This window comes from Sinocyclocheilus anshuiensis, unplaced genomic scaffold, assembly GCF_001515605.1.
Source record: "Sinocyclocheilus anshuiensis isolate Anshui unplaced genomic scaffold, SAMN03320099.WGS_v1.1 scaffold373, whole genome shotgun sequence".
NCBI lineage: Eukaryota > Metazoa > Chordata > Actinopteri > Cypriniformes > Cyprinidae > Sinocyclocheilus > Sinocyclocheilus anshuiensis.
Window position 1 is genome coordinate 1,145,500 of NW_015537962.1, and position 6,026 is coordinate 1,151,525.

Consider the following 6,026-nt stretch of genomic DNA (forward strand, 5'->3'; position numbering starts at 1 on the left):
TGGGTAATAGTGGCTGAATGTGATTCAAAGGAGCTGTTGATACTCAGAGATGGTAAAGGATTAAATTTCCAATCATTAGAGATAAGCAGACCAGTACCTCCACCTCTTCCAGTCAGACAAGGGGAGTGGGAAAAAGAGAAATTATTGGACAATGCTGAAGGTGTGACATTGTCCTCTGGTTTGATCCAGGTCTCTGTCAGGGCCATGAAGTTTAGTCTTGAATGACTAGTAATAGAAGTAATAAAATCTGCTGTGTTTACAGCAGACTGGCAATTCCAGAGACCAAGAGAAAAATAAAGTAGTGTATTAGTAGACATAGGCAAAGTGAGCAGGTTGTTAGGATTGCGCTGCCTGCAGTGTGTGATGTGTGGTATGCGAGTGGTAGTGGTAGTAGGGATCTGGAAACACATAGTAAGAATTGGTTATAAAAACTGAAAACAGAAGGGAAACAAGTAGTAGGAAAGAGAATGATTCAAAAGTGATACTTTTGTCCCTTGTCGGTGTCCCTGCTCGGTGGAGTCGAATGGTAGAGTCAATGGTCTTTACACTCTTCGGTCTTGATACGAGGAGGGCTTCACACTAGGGCTACCGCTGCCACGGTATACTAAGCTTTTTATATTCGTCTAACAAAATTCAAATTGAATTCAGCTGGACACACTTTCCTGTTTATCACAACAAATGGCCAAGCAAGCGCACGACACTGACAAGGTATGCTATACAGTACGAGACCAAACGGGATTTCAGCACGTCTCCACACAGTAAACACAACAAGCGTTTCCTAGCAACGACAACTGCGCTAAACACTGAGACAAGAAATAAATACACTCACGAACTGTTTTTAACTTCTGCTGATTGACTGCTTCTCTCAAATAGTACACTTTACACTGTTTTGCTGGCGCTTGAACACCCTATCCTGTTTATCACAACAAATGGCCAAGCAAACACACGACACTGACAAGGTACACGATACAGTACGAGACCAAACGCAATTAGAAGACTTTTCTCCGATATGGTAGGAAGTTAAATGAAATGAAATGTGGAGGATGTTAACTGTGACAAGATGATTGACAGACCAGTTTACAATGACAGGGTGCGTGTAATTGTGCGACTAGTGGTTCAACAGATCACAAATCTCACAGTTCGGATCACATTACGGTTTTTGACCCACGGATCGGATAATTTTTCGGATCAGCAAGAAAAGAAAAATATTTCAATGTAACTTGCTTTCCATTTATTACTTAATGTGAAGTACTTCTTTGATACCACAGCAAATACTACTAGATTAACTAAGAAAGTTTAAACATGATTAAAGAGACAAGAGAACAGCCAGTAAAAATAAGAACAAATACACAAATTACAAGCATAGATAAATACAACAGAATATGTTACAAATAAAATAAGGTTGGTAGTATTCAAATACAGAAATGTAATTATTAGGGAAAATAACACTGCATAGTGTTCACTGTATAAATTAAATATAGATTTTTATCACAGCTGTTTTGTTGTTTTTATGATCACTAATGACAACAGCAGTATTTATAGGCCGCTGTCTCTTTAAGACCTGATGCACAGATCCGATATAATGATACACATCACATCCGATTTCTTTCTTAGCTGTTTTCATTCACTTGAGACATAACTGACTGCGTTTACCTGAATGATTGTCGAGATGGGTATTTTGTCATAATTTCATGTGTATGTGTCTGTTCAGAGGATTCAGAAGAGGATTCAGTTCGGTGTTCGCGCGCCATCTGAAACGCGTGTGCGCTTCATGTGTGTGCGGCTGTGCGTGTAGAGAAGAGTGTGCCTGTCCCCTTTCGCCTTTTCTCTCTGGAATTGTTTAAAATTCGCTTGCTTGTGTAAATACGAATAAATGATAAACTTATACTCTATTATGGTTACATTTTTCAATTAATCTGCGGATCATATGCGTGCCGAACCGTGGGGCTTGGTCCGTACGGATCATGGATCAACTACGATCCGTTTAACCACTATGTGCGACAGAGCGCTCCATTAAAGACGCAACTGTATCGCCCCATTCATACGGGGCGTTGGCGTCAACGCCTCTCATTTACTTTGAATGGAGTGACGTCAAGCGTTGGCGAAATGAATTGTGGGTCCGTCGGGTCCGTTGCTCGCGGCAGAAGTTGAAAACTTTTCAACTTTTCAAGCGCCAACGCAGGCGGCAGCCAATCAGATTGCCTTATGCAAATACCCTAGTGCAGACGCTAGCCAATTGCGTTCATGCAACACCAGTAAGCTAATGTGATTGGCTGTTGTCACTATGACGGTCGCGTCAGCACCAAGCTTCAGAAACACCCTCCCTCAAGCATTTAACGCTGACGCCCTGTGTGAGTGGGGCGTATGACGTTATAGTATGTCCCAAAGCTTGCCAACTCTTCTACTACACACTCAAAAGTGTGTACTTTTTCTTCACCAAAAAAGTTTTCTGTGTTTTTCCCAGGTTTAATTTAGCTTTCTCAATGTTATTTATTTATTAAAATCATTAGGCCAGTAAAACAAAGCATACTTGGATGCTTTTGAATGTTCACTGTTTATTGCGGTTATTGTAACACTGCGTGTTTGTTTGTTTGTATGTATATGCAAACTAAGCAAAAAATTAAACTTCCCTTTTATGATAGGACATTTTCATACCTGTTTAATGAACAAATAATTATTGCACATGCACAAGTGAAAGAGTTCGTAAGACACAAACGGTTTACAGGGTTAATACAGGTCACAGCAGGGGCGTAGATTACATAAAATTTCTGTCCCCCTCACTTCTGAAATGATGGCTACGCCCCTGGGTCACAGTACAATAGGACACTGAAGAGAACATTCTGACTCTGACAAACACCAGGAGAAAGATACCCAGGGTCTCTAATCACCTGTGAACATGCCACAGTCCTGCTGCAGGAGGCATGAGGACCATGTTGGAGAACTTTCACATGCTTTGGAGGAAGAGTAGGGTGACATCTTACAGTAAAAACTGGCAAATTTGCTGCAGTCCATGAGGATTAGGTGCACTGTATAATAATAATAATTCTACTGTATGTCAACTGACACCCTGAAGTGAACATTTGATGACACTGAGACATCAGGGCGGCTCTGCCCATTTAAGTTATTTATGTGTTTTATGGACTGTAATATAGTTAACTTTTTGACATAGTGATTTTGTCTTTTAAATTAGTTTGCTTAATATCCTTAATGACAAGGCAGCTAAGAGTATTAAGTTCCCATCCACTATGACCTGTATAATTATAGAAAGGACATTGCACTCACTCTCTTTGAAGAGACAGGTCTTATTCTTAATTTATTGATTTTTCTCTTTTTTAAGTTGATTACAACTTTTACTATTTAGATTCTATGACTAACAAGTACCTTACATTCATTATATTAAAGGGGTGGTTCATTGCGATTTCACTTTTTTAACGTTAGTGAGTGTGTAATGTTGCTGTTTGAACAAACAATATCTGCAAAGTTACGAAGCTCAATGCAAACGGAGATATCGTTTTTTTTTTGTTTTTTTTTCTGGCAGTTTAATGCCTACAAAAATGGCCGGTAGGGACTACAACAAGTTACTTCCCGGATTCGTGATGTAACAAACCCAGATAAACCCCGCCCTCGGGAAAAGGCAGCAAAGGCAAGCTGCGCTGCGCTGCTTTAGAGAAGAGGAAGAGAAAACTAGAGGTGCATGTAAAAATCTATTCATATATGAATCGCGATTCTGTCTTCTAACGATTCTAAGGATTCACAGGTTTCAAAATCAATGTTTAAAAGCAGCGGTTCTCTCACGTCCCCCTGCTCTGCACACGCTCTGTATCTTTCTCTCTCTCTCTCTCTCTCATTCAGCTCAGCTCCGACAATGAACTGTTCCAATTATACACTTATTTTCACATAGCTATGAGAAGCGTTAAACATGGACGTGCATGCGGTTGCTGTACTTGCACAGGTTCTGCACGATCCTCTTCAATAATATCCTCTGCTACTTCTTCTTCAGGTTTTAACGGCAGCTTGCATCCTTAACGTTGCATTACTGCCATCTTCGGTTTCTAGTTATTTCCCATATACTTTAGTCATCATATTCTTGTCATGAGTCCCGTTTTAGTCAGAAAGCAAATCAAATATTTCATTCCTTGTTCACTCCTACTGCAGTCCATTATATTCTTTACTCCACGTCCTGTTAGTCCTATTTTTTCCATGTCATTTATCATATCCATCCTCTGTAATTCATATTTTGAACAATTAATAAGCACATGTTCTACAGTCTCAGGTAATTGGCACTGGTCACAAAACCCAGTTGGATGTTTTCCCATAATATGAAGAGTGCTATTTAATTTATTATGCCCTATTCTTAATCTGGTAATAATAGTCTCTTCTCTCCTGTTTCCCCTCTGCTTCTCAATCAAGCTCAAACTGGTACGAGATATTAACAACTCCTTGTTTACAATACAACCGGAGCACATGCCGCTGAGGTGAGGGGCGGGACATTTAGACTCGCGCTAGAGGCGGTTTAGCCAATCACAACACTCTGGGCTAGCTAACCAATCAGAGCCCATCGCCTATTTCTGAGGGCGGGGCTTCATAAAAACAGGAAAAGATCAGTCCGTTTCTCAGAGAAGGGACAGAGCTGTGTGGAATAAAGGTAAATTATGTGAAAAATAATGCGTTTTGTTTAAAACGAAGCATTAACACATGTTAGACTGCACCCCATAAACACAGTCAAGCCTAGAAAAAACCCAGTGAACCACGCCTTTAACATCAACTGTCATATGTAACTAATTGTAACTACTCAAATTGTTATTTATAATTGTTAGATGCAAGTACTCAAATGCTAAATCCATGTTTGTATTTCTTCCAGATGATCTGTCTGAACTGTGCCACTACTGTGGCATGGAAGATGACAAGCCTCAGAAGAAGGCAAATAAGATCCCGCGCCTGACCATCAACTGGGTAAGAGCATCTTTAGTAGTGAGTCAACAGACTCACACACAAACAAAACACATTTATGGTTAAATCGGTTTTTTTTAATCACTCTCAAATTTTTTTGAGTACACTGAAATTTGAATTCGATTTTTTTTTTCTTTCACAGATCCAGTGTGGAGACTGTAACAGATGGTTACACCAAGATTGTGTTGGGACTGACAGTAATTTTCTCTGTGCAGCATGTTTTTAAATTTACTAGTACACACAAATGTAAAGTGTAATCAACATTTTTTGGGGGGTGGGGACTGTGCAATGTCCTTCACACACCATTATGGTATAGGCTTTATTTTTACTTCTATTACTAGAATTATTTCAACAATTTAAAATTACCTTGTCCTAATTTAATATAAAATTTATTTGTTCAAATTTGATAATAAATATTTCTGTGTACATATACTAAATGTGCAGTTTTTATCTTTCTGAATGAAGTTCACAAAAGCTTTAAAACACCTTACACAGTGTCATCTCAACTTGATGTCCTTTTTTTTTTTTCTTTGAAAAAAAAATGTTAGTTTGCTTTTGAGCCACGTTAATGTTAAAGTCATTGCAATGAATCATCACACTAAAAACGGGTCTTTTTACTAATAATGACTACAGTATGTTAAAAAAAAAGCTTAATTGAATTTGGGGGCCATGATGTATGTCTGTTGCTGTTCACATCTGACCAAAATGAAAGTTGCAAAACAGGGGAGATCACACATCATCGGTGTGAATATAGCCTACACACATGGAAACATACAAAAAATATAGCAACAAACACATAATTTTACATGAATAAATGTAAATGTAGGCCTACAACATTCAAAAGCATCCAAGTACGCTTCGTTTTACTGGCCTAATGATTTTAATTAATAAATAACACTGAGAAAGCTAAATTAAACCAGGGAAAAACACACAGAAAACGGAGAACTTGTGTAATAACATTTATTTTCTTGCATGTTCAATCAGCGCATCTGTTTCTCCCAGCCCGATCTCATGAAAATGCGTATAAATAGTACGCCAAATAAAAACGAAAACTCGTGGTATTGATACGCAAAAAT